Source organism: Heterocephalus glaber, unplaced genomic scaffold, assembly GCF_053883595.1.
Source record: "Heterocephalus glaber isolate CG9 unplaced genomic scaffold, H.glaber_assembly_v1.0 deba00001673, whole genome shotgun sequence".
In the NCBI taxonomy this organism is placed as follows: domain Eukaryota; kingdom Metazoa; phylum Chordata; class Mammalia; order Rodentia; family Bathyergidae; genus Heterocephalus; species Heterocephalus glaber.
The window spans coordinates 14,227,263-14,240,812 of record NW_028258410.1 but is presented as its reverse complement, the minus strand read 5'-3'; the positions used below and the strand labels follow the sequence as shown (position 1 = coordinate 14,240,812).

The 13,550-nt window shown below is 39.1% G+C and overlaps 1 pseudogene; it reads right to left on the bottom strand.

Moving 5' to 3' along the window:
- Positions 1-4,231: 4,231 nt before the first annotated feature.
- Positions 4,232-6,685, bottom strand: LOC101726689 (protein kinase C iota type pseudogene; annotated as a pseudogene).
- Between the last annotated feature and the right edge of the window lie 6,865 nt (positions 6,686-13,550).

The window sequence follows — 13,550 nt, the reverse complement described above, 5'->3', positions numbered from 1 at the left end:
CACAGGTCTGACACGTGGCAGGCTGTTAGGTCTGATGTCTCATCTCTCCCACACATGGCTTCTCTAGCAGAGGATTTCCAGTTCATTCTAGTGGTGACTTTGAGCTCCAAGTGAAGCACAAGAGAAGACCGAGTGTGCCAGCACTTGAACCTCTGTTTGCCTCATATTGACTGCCATGTCATTTGTCTACGTCACTCACATGACCATACCCAGAATCAGTGCTGGAGGGGACTTTAGTGGAGGAAACCACTAAGGTGTGAAACAAAGTAACTTCCAGGCAGTTACTGGGGCCATTTTATAAACAATCTACACCTAACAACATACCTTTAAGACACTTTAAAACAGCATGGCACATTAACATTTAATTTAGGTTAGCAATGATAGTCATGACAAAACTGTGTGATGGGGAAAGACATTTCTATGTGGAAAATTATTGCCATCTATCATTAAGAATAATCCTTATGACACTTTCTTGTGACCTTTCTTAGCTTCCAACCATTCTGGAATCGATCCCTCTCCTTTCCCATGTAAACATCACTTCCAGAGGCTGATGGTGAGTCTTAAACTCTGAGTCACTCAGCTCCCAAATCAGAATCTGGGCAAGGACTTGGAGACAGATGGTTTATTTGGAAGGTGAATTTTATTGGAAGGAAACGGGAGCAAGGAAGAACAAAACAGAGAAAGAACAAAAAGCCCAGAATGATGATGGGTTTTACTGTGGGGAAAGCAGATGAATTACTTTAGGACCTCTAAGACATAATCAATGCTTCCCACTGTTGCCTCACCAATAGACAGCAGCTGGAGCCCTGGTCCTCTCCTTCCTGCCTCCTGTTGGATAAGGATTGCTCTTAGGCATTGTATCCTCCCATGCTCCATATTTGCTGATTGTGCCTTACCTGGGAACCCCAGGACTCTCAGGTCAGCTCTCCACTTTGATTTACAAAGCCTGAGTGGCACTTCAGGTCGGGCACTCTTAGCAGGAAGTAAGTTGGAAATGGCCAGCACAGGTGCACCTAAAGCCACATGTGGAACAAAGAAATAGGAGGAGAACAGAAGCAGCTCCTACGAATGGTTAAAAATAATGGCTGGAGGATTTGCAGAAAGAGCCTCACGTCGTGGTCCCCCTGCATAGCCAAGCTATGCACTTCAATCAGGGCCGCAAACCCATGCAGGACAAAGACACAGAGGCTGTCCCATCTAGGAAGAAGCCTGGGCTTCCCAGCGATTAAATTCAACCTTTTATTAGGTCGGGGATTTAGCTCAGTGGTTCCACCGCCTGCCTCCTAAGTGCGAGGACCCGAGTTCCATGCCTGGTACCAAAAAAAACTGAAAAAAAATTTCAACATTTTATTTCACAGTGTAGCCCAAACAATATGGTTCCATACAAGTTTTCCTTCAAATTTCTGAGCCACTTTATATTTTTAATTGTACAAATCCTAGTACTTTTGTTTTGTTTTTTTGTTCTTTTCTCTTTGAACAGGTATCACTAAGAAATTGTTTCATCAAACACTGGCCAGCGAGTCACCCACAGAAGTGTTAAAAAACAAAAGTTTGAGTTAAACTTCTTCTAGTAATTTCGTAGTGAAGGGTTTAGTGTGGTCTTCTCACTTGTTTTTTAGTGACAGCAGCAACACAAAATAATTTACCTTTTGGCACATCCCTCATCAAAAGAGCCAATTAAGAATGCTCTTTATTTACATTTCCTTATGTGTTTGGATAAGATGATTTTAAATATAGGTATTATTGACATAGAAATGACACCCTGTCCATCCATATTGTACACACAAGGAAGCTTGCGATTTAAACAATGAATTCAGATTGTTCATTTTGCTTTTAATGGAAGGAAAGAAAAAGAAAGGCAAATTGGTCAAGTTGTCAAAATCAAGCCGATATCTTGACATCTGAATACAAAGCCAAAGGCAAAGGTTCTAGGGCATCTCAGGCACTACACCCTCTTCTCAGCTTGTATGGATAAGACCATGTTTTATTTCATAATTAATCACAGCTTAATTCTGTAACGCATAAGTGCCTATGACTTGCTGGAAACTAGTGGGAATCAAGCTAGGGAGGGAAGGCTACAAGATCAAGCCTTTTATGATTGTTCTTGGGAATTAGCTAATAAATAATGTATGCAACATCCCACTGACTCAAGGAGCACTGAGTTTGATCTCAGAAAGTCACTTACGGAACTTTTGTAAACAAGTCTGGAATGATACCGATATATTGCTTACTTTCTCGAGACTTTTTAGAAATAGATATGTGCACATAAGAGGTGTCATTCAGGCATATATGTTTGTGTTATTTTTTTCAATTTGACAAAACTACTTCTATTTCAAAGTAGCTTTAACCAAAGAAAAATGAAAAATATGCTTTCTGCTTGCTCTTGAGATTTGATCTGGAATAAAACAACAGCATTGCCTTGTCTTATATAAAAATGATTTTTTTGTTTTTTTGTTTTGTATTAAATGTTTTATTTAAAGCTTTTTAACATGAAAAAAGAAAGTACAGAAATACAGATTACATTATGATGGCCGAGACAGTGCTCTACATGACACAAATCAAAACAAAACAAATTTGTAAAGTAAATACACCAGCACTGAACAAGGTACTTGAAAATTAATCCAAGCTACATATGCATAAAATGATCTGACCACAGGGCTATGAAAAATAAACTATTTCCTAGAACACCGGAATACCAACCGTTCTGACCTTAAACTGCCTTATTGCCCTAGTGAGGATTTTGACAGAACTTCTACGTGGCATGAAAAGAACTGATGTGAACTTAAAGACTGCAAAAGTAGAACACAGCTAAAAACATATCTGTAATGCAATTCTGCACAAATATACAGTCAATCTTATTACTTGAAAATTTTAAAAACGAAAGGCCACCCTGAATAATGGTTAAAACCTCATCAAAGATAAATGCTCATCATTTGCATATCATTGGCAGAAAACTGATACAATTTTGTTGGGGAGAGCAAATGAGATCTCTCACAAAGTCATTCATTTAAAATTTGTTCAGAAATGTTCATATGGTTATAAATGTCTGCTTATAACATCTGAAAATATTACACTATGGACACATTTTCTACCGTTTAGCTGGAGGACAAAAGAATAACTTGAAGAAAGTGTTTCTCAAAATGAGGTCCAAAGGCCCAAAAGAATTCTAATGCGGCCTCAATAATAAAAATGTTAAACAAACACCCTGTGTGACTATTCTACATTCTGAAGTGCCCTATGGGAAAGAGCACCACTTAAAAGCAAGATAATAAACATATTTCTGTCATGTTAGAATTCTCTGTAAGTTTATGTTGTGATTACTGCTTTGTGTTTTAACACAAGATCCAGGGATTAAGAGAAACATATATCCCTTGGAAATGAACACATGAATGTCTATAAACATTTTCCTTTGATGTTTTCAGTACTTTCAAACTCATTTATTTGAAGAAAACATAATATATGACTACAAGCTTTGGAAAAGTTGTATTTCTCATGAAACGGGGCATCCAAAAAAAATAAAAAGATAATTTATTAAATGCCTACCAATTTTAAGTAATTCTAAATTTAAAACTAAATAGCTTACCTAAAGTTAAATTTTACTGTTTGTAGCTTTGAAATTTATTTAGATAATAGTTACCTTTCAAGTTCTTTGCATAAAAAATTTCCAAAATAGAGGATACTATATCCTGAACTCTTCAAATGATAAATTGCTAAGTACTAATTTTAATAAAAACATTTGAAGAACTCTGCCCCTGAAATGAATTCTACTGAGTATTTCATGTGTTATCCTAGTAAAAACAAAAAAACAAAAAAAAATACTTAAATAACACTTAACTTACTTAAGAAGATAAAACTATAATGTATGTGTTTTCTATGGAGTTATTCAAAATTGTTGTTATTTTTTCTATTTCCCTGAAGAGTACAAAAACTGGGCCCCACAAGTACAGGCAATGTGGTTTGGAGAGTAACTACCATAGGTAAGACATTCTACTTCAAAGACAAATTGTTTTCTTGTATCATAAATAAAAAGAAAAAAATGTTAGGCACTATGTGTCACTCAACAAATGGAATGTGTATGTAAGTGTGGTTAAAAAGCAATTGTCTCATTGTTATTTACATCAATTCATAAAAAGCAACTCTATTAACAAAAAATTCTATGTTCTCTACCACAGACTATAAGAATCAAATATTACATCTAAATATAACCACAAAAAAAGAAATTAAAATTAGCTTCCAGACAACTATGAAATGTTTAATTCTATCTAGGCTGGTGACAAGTTTTTCCAAGCACTAAATGGCAACATAGGCAGAGTGCATAGTTGAAAAATGAGGATCAGACTCATTCTTCTTCATACATGGATAGATGATTGATGTACTCAAAACCTTCAAATTCATATCCATCTATTTTCTTCACAATGTCATTATCATCTGGGGTGAGCCGGACAGGCTCATTAGTAAATTCAGGATCAAAGTTGTCCAAACCGAATTCCTCAGAAACATTTGGTTTAAAAGGAGGTACCACTTGCTTTTGCTCCATCATGTCCCAGTCCACATTTTGAAAGAATGCATGTTCCTGAACATCAACAAAGCCCTTTTGAGTATGACAGCCCAATCGTCTCTTTGGGTCCCTGTCCAGAAATCTTTCCAGTACACTGGCAGCATGTACAGACAGACAAGGAGGTATATAAATGTTGCTTTCCAAAATTACTTTCAAGAGATAATCCATTGAGTTTTCATAAGGGTTAACAAGGCTCTCATCAAAATGGAATGGAGACTTTCCGATCATCATCTCATACATGACTACTCCGAGATTCCACCAATCCACACCAAAACCATAATCTTCTCCTCTTACAACTTCTGGAGCCAGGTAATTAGGAATGCCACAGAAAGTTCTGGTCGTACCTCCTGGCTGTAAGCCTGCCTTACACAGGCAGTAATCGGTGAGTTTAATATGCCCCTCTGAATCCAGTAGTAAATTGTCAAATTTCAAATTTCTGTTATTATTATCCCTCGCTGATGTAGATAGTTGAACGCTAAACAGATTTCTGCAGAGTAAAACCTGGCATGTTCTTCAGGAAGTAGTCTTTGTTGCTGCATATGAAACAGTAGATCTCCGCCATTGACATAGTCTAGAATAAAGAACAGTCGGCTTTCTGTCTGGAAGCAAGAATGCAGTCCAACAAGAAAGGGATAATTGGCTGCCTGCTCTAAAACGTGCTTCTCTGCCCATACCCGATCAGGGCTGACATGCTCTTTTTTCACTACTTTCATTGCATACTTACAATCTGATTTTTTCAGTTGGACTAATAGTACTTTTGCAAAACTTCCTCTGCCAATCACGCGGAGCAAGTCAAAGTCCTCAAGACCCAGACCAGATGAAGCTTTGCCACCTTCCCCTGTGTTCCCTGCCCCATTCTCTTTATCAACTTGTTCTAAAGCCTCATAAGTTGAAAGGTTACGTGGGATCGCTGTCTTTGCAGGGTCTGAAGCCACGGATGATGGATCAACTGGCATCATGGTCTCTGATGGTGAAGAACGCTGCCCACATTCAACCGTGAGAAGTTTGTGGCACTTCTTGTGAACCAAGAGTTTACAGTCGGTGCACTTATACACCCGGCAGCCAAGTCCCCCTGCAAGGTCTGTGCACACAGCACAGCGAGCTCCTCTGCTGAAGCATTTGGCCTGAAAAGCGTGGCCATTTGCGTAATATAGCTTTCTCCAGCAGCCTGCAGATCTGTGGTGGATGGATTTCTCCCCTCCTGGACAAGGCACTTTAGGATGTTCTGATATACAAGGTGATGCATGAATTAAGAGCTCAGAATCCTTCTTGAGCTCAGAAAGCCTAATGGCCTCTTTTAACTCCAACTGAGGTGACGCAGTATGCGGGTCTCCTTCCTCCTCTACCCAGCGTGTGGTGCAAAGCTGTTCATTGCCCAAATGCCACACATCTCGATCTTTATCACACAGGCCCTTAGAGAAAATTAAATTCTCAAGAGACCTTGTCGTCATGTCTCTTCCCAAAATCAAGGCCGATCGGGTAGAGGCGTGGGTGGTGGAGGTGCCCGGGAAGAAGAGACCATGGTCGGGTTGGCTGCCCGGGGAAACAGGCAGGCAGGGCTCAGAGAACGAGCGCGGCCCGACTGTCTGCAGGGAACACACTGGCCGGGATTCTGCATGGCTCTCTGTGTTTTCAGTAGTGGCAGCCAGGCCTGGGTGGATGTCCGCCAGGCTTCTCAGGGTCTCTTGGGGGCCGGTGGCTGTGACTTCGGTCTCCCCCCCTGCACTTTGACTCTCTAGGTCTTTTGTGCCCAGCTCTGGGAAGACCTGCCCAGAGCTGTGGGGTGTTTCTGGGCCTGGAGATAGTTGCCCCCCGCTCTTCCCAGTTTCTGTGCCATTGGTTTTGGGGCTTAGGGAGCCTTCACTGGGGTACCTTGATTGTGGTAGGTCACTGGTGGGCACTCCCGGGGAGACCTCCCTGGGGTGTCTGTGACAGTCCTGTGGCTGCTGCACTGTGGCCTGTGGCCTCTGGGTGGAGTCAGCTGTCTTCTTAATCTTTCACAGATACTTTCTCTGCCTGGGGTGCTGAGGCTGTGACCTCTCAAAGTGGAGAAGCAGCTCAGCATGTTCACTCTTGACCATCTCTGGCCAAGTGAGCTTGCAGACAGCAGTTACTAGATTGTGATGAGATTGAAATGAGACAGCAGCTACTACATTGTGATGCCCATTAGCAAGGGTTCCCAGTTCTCTTTGGAGATGTTGCCAAGGAAGTGAGGTCATCCCTTGGGGTTCCTCGACCAATGCCTCCATGTGATAGAAAACCTTATGGCCTATTGTTTTCTTCATACTAAAATCAGTGCCCACTTATTTTATTCTCTTTACCTAATTATCTATGAATGTTTTTATCTATTTATCATCTATCTCTTAGCTGTTCACATTTGAAATCCTGGGGCTTGGACCTTGTATCTGCACAGTGAACTGTGGGTATATCCTCACACATTTTTTTTTTCAGATAAAAGACAAGTCTCTCTAAGTCACCAAACTGGTCAGGTTGGACTCCACCTTGGATCTTCTTACCTCAGCCGCCTAGAGTCCTGGGATTACAGTCACACACCATCCTGCCAGCCTGCCTGATTCAGTGTGCTATTTAGAAAGAGCAAAACTAAGAAAACTTTTGCAGATATTAGGCATTGGTGATATCTTCACTTTTAGAGCAACATGTGTGCATTGACACTTTGCAAGTGGTGGGCACAGTACTGAGGGTCTTTTCCATATAAAGGAGGCATTTTTGTGAAAATGCAGTCTTTGGGATTTACACTTAGAGAGCCATGAAATTTTAGAATGCTTGTCTTTCTTAGCATCATTTCCACTTAATTAGGCCGTATTGTGGCTTTCTAGAAATTTCCAAAATAACTTTCCTTAAGAGATACAAATGTCTGTTTCAAAGTGTAACATGGTTTGGGGGGGGGGGGCGGATTCATAGCAGGCTATAGGTTTGAGGTGCAAACAAATGAGTAATTATTCATTGTTAGCTAATGATCAAAATTCCAAAGTAACATACTGTGTTTCCCAGAAAATAAGACCTAACCGGAAATATCTAACTGGAACCAACCCTAGCTGATTGTTACCATGGTGATGACCAGTGTTATGCAGAAAATTGTACCTCAGTATTGTCTTGCTCCATGGCTACTCTGTAATGACAGGTAAAGGAAGAATAGGCCAATCGGGGTTGTCATTTTTTTCTGGTTAGGTCTTATTTTTGGGAAAACAGTAGAGCGAGGCAGGAGAGCATGTGGTAACTGCGAGGCAGAGTCCTCATAAAGGCTAGAAACTATTACCCAAGGGAAGATGATGAACACATACATGTGTTCTTCTTTCTTTATGAACTTTCTCTGGGAAGCAGCTAATCTATGGTCAATTAGGTCTGAGCTCCTCTCTCAGAAGCTCTGAGTATCACGAATGACAGCCTCCCATCATCTGCAACAGCAGAGGAGTCCTCTAAATGGCCAACTAGTCAGCCGAGATGTATGGAGAAGTCTATGTGTAACTCATTTCCCACATGGAATGTGCATCCTTAGAACGACACAAATAAATTCTCCCAATTGCCCCCAGTGTTGGGTGATGTGTGTAGAATATGCTGTTTTTGCAGAAGAATTTAAATTAATAGACATGACCTTCCAGTGACTTGCCCTACATCCTCATAAATTTGTTCTGTTTGCTAGCAATGCTCCAGTGAGAGGCACTCTGAAAGTTTCTAGCATGAAAACACACAAATTTGACATTATTTTATAATTCTAGGAGTCTATTAAAAAATAAAATAAAACTAGGACTATATCTTACCAGGATGCCCTTGTGTCTTGGTGGTGTTTGAAAATGACTTATAAAATATATTTTGGAATTCAAGCCCCCTTGTATTCCAAAACCAAATTCTTTGGTGGCATTATTAAACACAGAGAGATACCATGACAAATTGTTGACAAATACTTCCCACAGACCCAGCTGTGAAAACAGCATTGCTGATGGGGAAATGATAATGTTTTCTGATGCCTTATGGAGTCCAACCTGAAAAACTAATATTTCTGTATTCATTTCTTTCTATTTTCTTGGTTGTTCATGATATAGAAGGCATAGCAGCAAGAACCTGACAGGAAGAGAATATTTAAAGCGCAGACAAAATGGCTCTGTCCTCTCTGGCATGTCAGTGCATTGTGAGAATCTGTCAGCCTCTGGCATCAGGCGGCCTCATCTTTGGGTTCACAGTTTTGTTCACACTTCCTAAAATAAAGCTAATATGCTTGGTACATAGCATATTAAATTCGGCAAATGGCATGGAGTTTGAGCACTAATATCTACTGAAACTCTTCCAGTGCAAGCTGCCTGTTTTCTTACATCCATGTTCTGTTTTCTTATATCCAATGTTTTGCACATAGTAGAAACTCAAAAAGTAAATGATTGCTGGCTACAAATCACCACTTCCATTCTGAAAACATCTTGGCCTGTTCAGAAAGATCCTTAGCCATGTGGTGGATCCCTGCCTGTGGAGATAATGTTCTCACGCCTTAGCTTGCATTCAAGGCTTTCTGCATTCTTGCTCTGCCAACTTTGTACCACCATATGCTGGATGCTACTCTGTGGAAGTAGTGTAGGGCAGCAATGCAGGGTTGGTGTAGGTGCGATGTTGTGTTGGTTCAGATCACAGCTCCATTTATATTGGCTGTACTGATTTGAGCACATAATTCAGCATCTGTCATCCTTAGTTCCTTCATCTTTTAAGTAGAGACAAAGACAACAAAAATTTTATCTAATTTTTGAGAGGAATAAATGCATTAATATATACACAACCAGTATGTGTTTGAATAGATATGACTGTAGTCATAATCAAAACTCAATTTTATTTTTTCTCTTTCCTTGTATACTTTTTCTGAGTGATCTTCTCATTCCCTTTATTAAGAGCAAATTTTGTCCCTACTTTCAAGATGATCAACATTTATCCAGGGAAAGAGATAAAGGGGAAACACCATGATGGAAACACAGTGCTCCAAGTGCTCCAAGAGTTTCAGGCATGATGAGGAACGTTCTCGACTGCTGCACAGTAAGCCTGCCTTTCAGCTGGACTGTTCCCCTCCTAAGTGGCTCCACTTCTGTCCTTCTTTCTTTAGCTCAAGGCTCCTTGGCTCATCCAGCATTCTTCTTTTGATTCTCTAAATTCCTCTCAGCCCAACCAAATCCTCCTTCATTTTCAAGGCCTATAACCTTTCCAATTTAAAAACAACCTTACATGTATAGTTATCTTGTAAAATAGTAATAGCATATTTTTAGTCTTTCTTCAATCACCTATTCATTGAACAAACATTAATTGAACCACATTCAGGTCAAAAACATCGAGGAAAATTAAACGGGTCTTTATTCAAGGTGCTTAAATTGTACTTGAGGAAAGAGAAAAGAAAGATTGATTTGAATACAAGACTATTCCAAACAAACAGGATAAAGAAGCCAGTGAGAAGCATCTAACCAAAAACCATAAAGTATTTCCAAGAGGAGGGCTACAGGCAGAAATAGTGGGGGTTTTGCAGGAGTGGCATTTGCATTCAATCTCCAAGGGAAATTAACCTTATCAAAGGGTTACACTGAGTCCCTAGTTTAAGGTTCATAGTTTGGATTCGTTCACACATCCGACAAATTGAGTCTTAGACAGCTTTGACACATATATACAATGTAAAGTGTAAAAAAGCAGACACACACACAAAAGTACTGTAAATAGACTATTTTTACTTTTACAGTTACCCTAAATAGTACAACAGCTGGCATGTAGGGGATTGCATGGGGTAAACTGACAAGAATAGAATTACTAACTGGAGGATGGAGGTTAGTTGGGAGATGCTGGAGTGACGTCTACCATCTTTTCCTCTGGTCTAATCTCTCAATTATTTTCACTTTTGTTTCCCCTCATGAACCATCTTGAATTACAGATAATGCAATATAATAATATTAAATAATAACAACTACATAGGAACCACAAGTAGTATGTTATTCACTATGCTAAATTCTTTTCATACACTTTTAATTTTAAAAATAAGTCTATAGGATAAAAAAATTAGTGCAGACTCTATTTTTTAATAGCAGAAGAAAGTATGACTCTAAGGGGGGTGAGAACCTATACAAAGTACCAAAATGAAAGCAGTAGATTTATGATTTGAAGACCATTTTCTTTAATTCCAAAGCCTCTGTCTTTAATTGCTATGCTCTCATGCTAAGTCCTCAATTATGGGTATTTTAAAAAGTAAATTATAGTAAATCCATAGAAGGGAACATTGTACAATCATAAAAGTGGTATTATTTTGTACAGTCATAAAAGTGGTAGTATGATTTTTAGGTGAAAAAAGAGACAAGATTATATCTTTGGGGAAAAACAAGTTGCAAAAGAGAATATATACCGTGATCACATTTTTCTTTAAAAACAGTTAAGTGTGTATATTCAGGAAAAAGAACAAAGCTATTTACAAAAAAGTAAATAAAGATTAATTCTCAATGAAAGTCTAGGAGTGTTTATTATCTTTTAGAGGCTGTGTTTATTTATGTAAAAATAAACATGTATCATATACAATGCCCATTCATTCTTTTTACAAAATTGTATATATTGCTATCATGGAAAGATATAAACCCATTTAGAAGCATGCTTTAGTTCATAAAATTAAAAAATACTCATAATAAAATGTATATACATCAAACATACTCCACTATGATCCTTTTGTTGCTAATTTTTAAAATATTATTTTAAATATTATTAAAAACAAATTATGTGTTGGCAATTTCTGGATATAAAATGCTAGGTCATTTATATTTCCTTCTTTGTAGCCTTTATAGTTGCATAGTCTTTTGTGATTAATCATAGAAAAAAAATAAAAGCTAAGATTGTGCTCATGTGCCTGCATGTGTGTGATGTTCTGGTCAAAGTTCTAAATACTTTTTGTAATTTATCGCCAGTGAAATAGATTTCACACCCACATTTTATACTTTTGCTAACTAAGGCTGAGATTGTTTAGTAGCTACTTCAGGCTCACTCAGCTTCTATGCAGCAGAGTGGGCAGGCTTTCAACCCATATTTATAAAAAGCAAAAATCAAGTCTTTAATGAATACACTGTTTTACGTATTGGTATTTTTTAATTATCCTTTTAAACTCACTGACCTTTTACTCCAGTAGTACTCAAAAAACTTTACTTATGGAATATTCTTTCATGTATCCAACAAATGTTTATTGAGCACCTACTACATTTGGTGCAACGTGTCAAAAGAACAAGCTGCAACTTTGATGTTTACATTATAATGGAGAATCCTGGAGAACAAACAGGACCAAAGGATAGGGAAGGGAAGCGAGAGGAAAAGAAGAAGCCAGGTAAAGGCTGTCAAGTATAATGTGGCCGGCAGTCTGGCCTCAATAATGAGGTGACACTTGGATGAAGGTCCCACTGCCCTGAGGGATCAGGTCACTTTATAAATGTGAGGAAAACATGCCAGACAGGAAGACTGAAGCAGGGTGTACAGGAGCAGCAGCAGGAATTCCTGCAAACAGAAAAGGAGGCGTTGTAGGGAAGCAGGAGGGAGGCAGTGTGTGGATTCAGAGAATCCAGCCTGGTGAGGTGATGAAGTCCCTTGGGCCTCAATGAAGACATCATATAATGAAATGGAAAATCATCATAGGGCTTCCAGGCCAGAAACCGTGGTTATCTGCTTGGTTTTTAAAAGATCATTTTCACTGCTGTGAGGCTAGATTCGCCAGTGTGGAAACACAGAGAGCAGGTAAGGATTACTCTATGGTCCAAGGCAGAGATGGCAGAGGCACTAGGGGCACTACTGTGCTTAGCAGTCACCACCTCGAATGGTGCACAGCAAGTAAGCGTCCTTACTTCCTTCCTTTTCCCAATATAATCATGTCCTTAAAATTTAACCTTGGCCCGAGGGAAATTAAATTAGTAAGGATCTACTTTTGGGGGAAGGGGGCGATCAGGATTTGAAAATAAACCTGAATGATGAGAGTGGCTGATTTAAGCGGTGGTGACTATGCCTTCATAATTAACACACCCACAAATGCACCGCAGGTGGCAAAGCTGCTCCGGGCACTAAGTGGACATAAATCTACTTTGAAATTTACCAGTTAATAACTTCACATGTATCTCTACTACTGATCCTCATTTTGTGAAGACCTTTATGCCTTAAATTATATCTATATCTATCTCTCTATTATTTATACATTGGAGGGGGTGCTAAAATTTCAGAATTCTGAGGCGCATCATCTACCGGTTATTCTCTAGTAAGCTGAACCATTGTCCGTCAAGGAAATGTGCCCTGTTCTCCCTTCAAAGGGGAACGGTTTAATGAGTGGCAGTGGATTTGAAAAACAATCCACTTTGCTTTTGAAAAGTATTCCAGTTGATCTGCCATTCCCCCATTTCAATGCAGATTGCGTGTCTTTTTCAGTGTCCTTTTGGCACCTCACAGGTGTCCCTTCTCAAAATGAACTGGAATCTAATTAATTACTCATCAATGACTAAGAGAACTGTTCTTCGTTTTTCTTTTTTCCCTTCATAAAGATTGACATTCATTTTAGTAGAACCCAGTTTTGAGGCTTGGTTTCTAAGCTTCTTAATTGCATTTGCAAATAAATGTTATTTCTCTTGTTATAGAATAATGGAAACAGGAAATGCCGGTTTATCTCAGAATGAGATAAGCATCATCATTATTGTCCAATTTCCCTGGAAAGTGTAGCGCCAGATCCAGCAATCCAGCAATACTCTAGCCTTTCAATTAAGAATCTACTTAGCTTGAGAGACAGACACAAAGGATGTCTTATCAGGCTTATTGGTTTAGGTTGTGTATAGGAGTACTTATATCTGTATTGTTCTTTTCTGTTTCCAAAGTACTTTCCTGAAAATCATCCTTTGATCCTTACACCACCGTCAGCATCATAGAAATGGGTTTTATCTTTCTGCTTTATAGAAATGGAAATGGACAGACTGAGTGACCGAGGGACTGACCCAAGTCACATGGCGAACAC